This window comes from Elephantulus edwardii, unplaced genomic scaffold (assembly GCF_000299155.1).
Source record: "Elephantulus edwardii isolate Elephantulus edwardi_28Jun2011 unplaced genomic scaffold, EleEdw1.0 scaffold00220, whole genome shotgun sequence".
NCBI classification, from domain to species: Eukaryota; Metazoa; Chordata; class Mammalia; order Macroscelidea; family Macroscelididae; genus Elephantulus; species Elephantulus edwardii.
The window spans coordinates 1,162,915-1,171,215 of record NW_006399970.1 but is presented as its reverse complement, the minus strand read 5'-3'; the positions used below and the strand labels follow the sequence as shown (position 1 = coordinate 1,171,215).

General features: G+C 38.2%; 1 pseudogene; it reads right to left on the bottom strand.

Moving 5' to 3' along the window:
* LOC102862221 overlaps positions 1-8,301 on the bottom strand; it is a 102,485-nt pseudogene that overhangs the window by 11,467 nt on the left and 82,717 nt on the right.

The window sequence follows — 8,301 nt, the reverse complement described above, 5'->3', positions numbered from 1 at the left end:
GTCGCTATGAGTAGCAAACGACTCGACGGCACATAACAACAACAACATATTCATGAGAGATATTGGTCTGTAGTTTTCTTTCTTGGTAATATCTTTCCCTGGTTTTGGTATTAGTGTTATACTTGCTTTATAGAATGTCTTTGGGAGTGTTCCCTCCTTTTCTATTTTTAAAAATAATTTAAGTGGAATTGGTGATAGATCTTCTCTAAATGTTTGGTAGAATTCAGCTGTGAAGACGTGTTCCAAGATTTCTTATGGGGAAGTCTTTTTATGACTGGTTCAATTTCTTGAACAGAGGTTTGTTCAAATGTTTTACATCTGTCTGGGTCAATCCAGGAAAGACACAGGCATCAAATAATTTGTCCATTTCCTCTAAGTTTTCAAATTTAGCGTTTCATGGTATCCTGATATTATCGATTTAATTGCCTCTGGTTCTTTTGCGATGTTGCTGCTATCATTTCTTAATTGAGAGTCTTCTCTTTTTTTTCTTTTATTAAGTTTGCTAGTGGTTTGTCAATTTCATTGACCCTTTCAAATAACAAGCTCCTGGTTTTATTGATAGTTTAAATTTTTTTTTCTGTTCTCTATCTCATTGATTTCAGCTCTAGTCCTTATAATCTCCTTTCTTCTAGAGGCTATAGGATTAGATTGTTGTTCTTTTTCTAACTGATGCAAGTGTTGAGTTAGATCACTGATTTCCCCACCCCCTTTTTTATGTGTGTGCCTATTGCTATGAACTGTCCCCTGAAGGACTGCCTTAGCTGAATCTCAGATATTTTGGTATGTTGTATTTTAATTTTCATTTGTTTCAAGGAACTTTTTAATTTCATTCTTTGTTTCTTTTATAACCCAGTCATGTTCTAGTAGAGAGTTATTTCGTTTCCACATGGGTGGTTTTGTATGCTTTATCCTTCTGTGTTTAATTTCTAGTCTTATGGCATTGGAAGAAGGAGTGGCATTCACTTCCTAAATAACATGCCTTTGGAAACTCTATGAACTGTGATAAATGTTGATAGTTGTAGAAGGACTTCAGGCCTTTTGTTCATAGGGTCATTATGAGTCATGCTTACCTTGAAGGCAATAAACAACAACAACAATGGCATTGTGGACTGAGAAGATACTTTGTATTATTTCAATATTTTTTTTGTGTTTTTTTAATTTGGTGAGGCTTGCTTTGCATGCTAATATATGATTGATTCTGGAAAATGTGGCATGTGCACTTGATATGAAAGTGAACTGAATTTTAGTTGGGTGCACTACCCAACTGGAACAAAGCGCAGCATCCCAAAACCCTTGAAATTTACTATTGATACTAATTTCCTAAGAGTCTGCTGTGTTACCATACAAAAAAATTAAAGAACCATTAAGGATTTTGAAATATTCAATATCAGAAGCTTTAAAAATGTAACTCTATGTAGAAGCCCCTCAACTTGCAAGGTATTCAAATTATTTTCTCTGCAAGAATCTTTATGACCTGTAAAAAAATTCTGTACAGTTTTTTTCCTGAAGCTAATATTGAGCTATACTTGAATTCACATTATTAGCTAAACAACTGCCTGAACGCACATATACTCCACACACATGACAGCCACTTACCATCTTCATCCTCATCTTCGTCTTCTCCTCCTCCTCATCTTCTGGTTCACTCTTCTTTTTGAGCCTGTTGGTTTGCCATGACTTTTCTTCCCTCCTTTACTTTTGCTGTTGGTATGGTATGCAACAATGTCCTCCTATTTCTCCTTTAGCTTGGCTGTTTTCTGTTCATACAGTTGTTTATCTTTGGCTTATCATTCCTACAAAATTTTACCCTATGGTTCACTTTTGATCTTTGAATGATAAACAGAACAAAATGGGAAGAAGGGAGATGGTGGCCTCTTAGCATCTGGATCTTTTTTCTTTTTTAACACCTTTGGGAGGAATGTACTTTTTTATCTCCCTGTCAGAGAATGCTTTGTCAGCTTTTGCCATATCTACAAACTTTGATTTTTTTCCTTTGCAGACATGGTCTTCCATCTCTAGGAGCTCTTCTTGGAGAACTCAGATAAACTGATGGACAAGTTGGGGTGTTTCTTCCTGTGTTCTACTCTGCATGTCTGCACCAAGAATCTGTAAGACTACTTTTGGCAGTACTGTTATTTTCACTATGTTGAAGTCTTCTATCTACAAATAGGGAACATGTTTTCATTGAGTTAGATCTCGTATTGTTTCTTGTAGTAGTGTTTTGCAGTGTTCTGTATAGATGTCTTCTGTGTCTTCAGTTATGCTTATTCCCAAGAATTTAATCTTGTGGTTGGTTATTGGAAATGGTATTGCTTTCTGAGATTCCTTTTCCATATGTTCTTTGTTGTTGTACAGAAATACCTAGTGACTTAGAGAGATGGGAGACTGTACAGGTTAAAAAGACTATGTGCTTTGTGTTTTACAAAATTAATCACTATTGGATCTTACTCATCAATACCCTGTCCTTTCACCTGAATCCTTCCCTTTTATGAAACACAATGTAAATTAAGAATAGTGTGAAACACAATGTATAAAACTTTGTAAGCAAACCAATAATAAAACAAATCAAAACAAAAGACAAAGCGTTTTAGACTAACAAATAATCAGAAGCCAATTGCTAGTTTGGGAACCTACATGACACCCTCACTTTAATTTGCTGGGTTTAGCAATTTACTGGAATGATTCACAAAACTCACAGAGAGAACTCTATTTATGATAATGTCAGACTTATTACAGCAAAAGGCTGTAAGCCCTCCTGAAGACAATCAAGGCTACAACCTACAGCATGGATTCCTCCTCCGCATCAAGAAAACAAAAATGTTCATAATTGGACTGTTGTAAAAAAAGTTTGGCAAACATAGACACTAAAGACATTATTGCCAATGTCAGATGGATTTCAGCAGAAAGCAGAGAGTACCAAAAGAATGTCTGTGTTTCATTGACTATGCAAAGGCATTTGACTGTGTGGATTACAACAAATTGTGGCTAACATTGAGGAAAATGGGAATCCTAGAACACTTGATTGTGCTTACATGAAACCTATACTTGGACCAGGAAGCAGTCCTCAGAACAGAGCAGGGAAACACTGTATGGTTCAAAATCAGGATAGGAGTGTGTCAGGGATGCATCTTGTCTCCATATTTTCAATCTGTATACAGAACAGATAATTTGGGAAGCAGGTTTTATGAAGAGGAATGTGGCATAAAGAGTGAAAGCAGCCTCATCATCAACTTACTTTATGGAGATGACACAACCTTGCTTGCTGAAACAAGAAGACCTGAAGCACTTGCTGCAGAATGTTAAGGACTATATATAGTCTTCAATATGGATTGAAGCTCAACATCAAGAAGACAAAGATTCTCACCACTGGGCCAAATGGCAGCACCAAGATAAGTGGAGAAGAGATTGAAGCTGGCTCCACAAGCAACACTCTTAACATCAACAGTCAGAAGATCAAAATACAAATGGTAATGGGAAAATCTGCTGTCATGGACCTCTCCAGAGTGCTAAAAAGCAAAGATGTCAGTCTAGAGACTAAAGTGCACTAATAATACAGGCCATGGTCTTCATAATTACTTATGCTTCAGAGAGCTGGAAAATGACTTAGGAGACAGAAGAAGAATAGATGCCTTCAAGTTGTGGTGCTGAAGAAGAGTCTTGAACATACCATGGACTGCCAGTAAAACAAACAGGCCTGTCTTGGAGAGGGTGAAACCAAGTTTCTCCTTGGAGGCTTGGATTTTGAAGCTTCATCTCACATACTTTGGGAACGTGGCCAGGAGAGAATGATCTTGGAAAAGTACATCATGCTTGGAAGGGTGGAGGGACAGCACAGGAGAAGAAGACCCTGGATGAGATGGATTGATACAGTAACTGGGGCAATGAGGGTTGGTGTGTCGGAATTAGTGAGACTAGCTCAGGACAGGGTGGGGTTCAAAGCTGCTGTACATAGGGTTGCTGTGGGTTGCAGGTGACTCGACAGCACACAACAATAACATAACAGAAATCCATTTACTTCTTTTCCAACTAATATATTATTTTATTGAATATATTGTTTTTGTAACCATACATTTTCATTACTGTTAAGATCATTTTTATACAGTGTTGATTTATGTTTTGTTTGCTTCTTTTGCCAAACCTTATTGCATCTCAGACTTTTCATTTAGAAACTCTTCTGCCATCAGAGTTTCTCTTACTGAAAGTCTCTTAATAGCTAAGTTTCAATTATTATTTCAAAGTATATTTATTTTGTTCACTGCTGAAAAAAAGTTTCTCTGAGCATAGTGTTTTTCTCCCAACATACTGGAGTTGTTTTTCATTACCTTTTTGAATCCACTATTGCAGTTGAAAAAATCACTTGTCAAGTCTCACTATATGAAGATAATCTTTATCTAGTTGCATTAAGATTATGTTTACAGTTTTGTGCAAGTTGACCATGGTCTATCTCTGTATTTATCTTTATTTATCCTGTGTATACTCAGTAAGTTGTGGAAAGGAATCTTTAAACAGCTCTGGAAAATTTAAAACAAGTTTCTCTTCAAATATTTATCTGCCTCTCATTCATCTCTCAGAGATACTAAACATATATTAGAATTTCTTACTCCCTTTCTCCTTACTTATTGATTTTTTTATTTTTGGCATCTTTTTTATACTTCTCATCTATCTCATCAAGCTGCCATAATCTAATCCTTGTCATTATGTCTCCCCAATCCCAAATATGCGTCATCTTAGCTGGGACATGATTCTTAGCACTTTGGTAGTTATGTAATATAGTTTGGCATATGTAATGATGTAATCATTGCCAATTATATGATCTATTTTAAGGGGACAGTTATATTTAAGAGGATTGGGATGACTTTTTGTTGTTGTTAGGTACCATCAAATCAAATATGACTCAGAGATGGATTTTTTTTTAGAAGTACTTTCATTAAGGTCACAACCCTGATTCTTTGATAAGAGGGAATTTTCTTGGACTGTGGCCTGAATCACATTTTCTTTTGCAGGAGATAAAAGAGAAGAAAGGATCTGATCACAACTAAGAAGTTAAGAGCTAAGTGTGGAATGAAACTTTTGGACTTGAGGTCTGGTGCTAAGAATCTCCTAGACCCAAGGGAGTATTGAAGGCAGGAAACATGCAAGGGCACACAGATCTTTAAAAGATATAAAAATTTTCTTTCATAATCAACAGAGATTGTTTTCCCCTCGAGCTGGTGCCCTGGTGGCTTCATGGAAATGAGTTGCACTGCCAAGCCAAAAACAGGTGATTTGAATCTACTGAGTTTTCTATGGGAGAAAGATGTGCAGTCTCCTCCTGTGAGAGTTACTGCCTCTGAAAACACTCTGGCTGGTCAGCTATGAGTTGGTTCTGACTCAAAGGCACACAACAACAATAATCTATTAAAGATTGATATTGTAGACCACAGAAAGTTGCATTGCTAAACAAAAGGATGGACTACTCTGGTACTTTGAATCCACCAGGTGCTCTGTAGAAGAAAGATGGGTAATTTCCTCCTATGTGATTTATGTTGTTGACATGTGTCCCTGAATTGTCTGTGACTTATAGCAATATTATGTAGCTCTAAAATCTGCCTTGTCCTGAGCCAGTCTCACTGACCCTGACGCACCTAACCCATTCTTCAAGCAGCATTTGGGAGATAGTATTTCTTTCTTCTTAAAACACTTTTTTTTCTATTGATGACATCATATTATTGTGCTGTTAATATTTTTTTATGTTACAGCTTTCTGATTGTTCCTCCTTGCTGAATGAGGAATAAGTTGCAATGAGATTTAATAGAACAGTAAGTGTTCTATGTTCTCTTCTTCACTTCACTTTTAGACATTATCTATGGTATTTTATCTAACAGAAAGATGTACAATAAACTACAGCATTCATTAAATTACAAGTCTGCCTCATTGCAAGATCTTTTAGGACAAGATGACATTTAAAACTTAAGTACTGATAAATACTTTTGGAATGTATCAGTAAGTGAATACACTGAGGTTAATAAGCTGTTGACTCCACTTTCAGTACCATTTCAGCCTAGGTTTTGAAGAGTCAGTCCATACCAAAAATGTTACATAAGATATACATGATAGGTATACATTTTAAACGTGAAAGACCTATTTGTGGCATAGTTTATCTGATGCTGTACTACTAACTCAAAGCCTGTGCCTTTCTGACAGTTAAAATCCACCAGGCCCTCTGAGGGAGAAAAGTAGGAAATCTTCTCCCAAGCAGTTGACAGCCTCAGAAATCCACCACAGAGTCAGCTATGAGTTGGTTCCACCTCAATGGCAATAGCTTGAGCTTTCTGATATTTAAGCATTTGGATGGTAAACGGAAGACTGGTTATTGGAACCCAACCATCATTCTGTGAAGAAAAGATTGACAGTTCAAGTCCATAAAGATTTACAGCCTTGGAACTGACTTAATGGCAATGGGTTTGGGTATTTTATTTGTCTGTGTGTGTAGCCTACTAAATAAAGTTTATACAAATGCCAAAATCAATCCTATGACACAAGGAAAGATCACAATGGTTTGAATTCATTACATTAAAGTGGGTGGAATGCATTTCTTTCTTTAGTGCATAACTTCTTGGGCTGCTAACCAACAGAACTGTTGCAACCCGACAGGCACTCTGCAGAAGAAAGATGGCTATTCTCCTTCCATCATGATGTATAGCCTTGGAAGCCCCATCAAGACTGCTATAAGTTGACTGGATGGCAGTGGAATAATGGGTTAAAAATGGAGAAGCAGAAATGCAGGCAGAATATATCATAGATCCCCAAGAGAACACACAGGTCTGTCCTAGAGAAAGTGAAACCAGGCTCATTGGAGGCAAGGATAGTGAAACTTGTCTCATACTTTGGGCATGTTATAAGGAAGGGCCAGTGCATGGAGAAGGACATCATCCTCGGAAAGGTGGAGGGTCTGAGTGAGAGAGAAAGACCCTCAATGAGATGGACTGACACAGAGTGTAACAATGAGCTCAAGTCTTCTTCACCATCTCTGGATGGTGAGACTGGCACATGACGGGGCAGGATTCAGAGCCACTGTTGCAGTGAGTCACAGTCGACCCAAAGGCACCTAACAACAATTGGCAAGGATGTTTTAGATAAAGAACCTTGAAAGGAATACATGGAAGTTGAAGACACCTTGGGAATGCTCAGCTGCTGTTAACTGAAAGTTGATGGGTGGAGTCCAACCAGAGGTTTCTTGGAGAAAGGCTTGGTGATCTATTCTAGAAAGATCACAGTCACAAAAAAGTCCTGTGGAGCAAAGTTCTTCTCTAAAACACATGGAGTCACCCTGAGTTGGACACTACACCAGCAACAAATGCCTGATGCTTCTCATTGAACATGCTACTAGAACTTCCTAACGGCCCTTTCTTGGTTTTAATTTTTTTTTTCATTCACACTGTACTTCATTCGATAATTCCCATACATGGTGTCTTATAAAAATCAATGGTCATTGATCTATGCCCACTATTACTCCGTCTTTTCAGATCCTCACTGGATCTTTTCCAATTCCTTCACTCCCTCCCTTCATTCTCCAAACTTTCAGACCTATAGTGTTTAACTTTTATTTAAGGTGGTGGAGAAGAGCAATTCAACTGAGTTTCATCTGGCCAAAAGGCGCTGGCTTACTTCTCAAATTAGATATACAGCTACAGTTTGAGTTCCATGAGGGCGAAAAGCAATCCATTGGCAAATCTTGAATGTGGGAGGAAGGGAAAGAGATTCTCCTGCAGTTAATTCTGATTTTTCTTAAATACAAATAAAGATACCTACAGATTTTTACTTCCATGTGTAGAAGAACTCAATCCCCGGGGCGGACTTCTTCACTTGGTCCTTTTCCTTCGAGTCCTTTCCAAAATTCCCTTAGGTACCCCACGGCTCACCTGGCAGACCACATCATCCTCACCTGCATGGTGTTCCTCTTGGCAGGACAGAGTCCCAACGCACAAGACTTCAGTGAGTCTGTTTCAATTTATATATAGAAAACAGGCCCTAGCGATTTCAAACGGCCAAAGAGAAAGAAGTCCAAGAACAAGGGCTTTCTACGCGCATGTGCGCAGTGCAATGCTGTTGCTGAGCAACGCGGAGGCATACATAATAACGTTAAGGGTAGGTTAAGGGTACAGATGGGCCAGGGTCAGGGCCAGACACGTTTAGTAATTGGGCAGCAGTTCTTCCACTTTTCCTTCTACTGTTGTTGTTGTTATGTGCCGTCGAGTCGTTTCCGACTCACAGCGACCCTATGCACAACAGTCCTAAACCCTGCTCTATCCTGCGCCAACC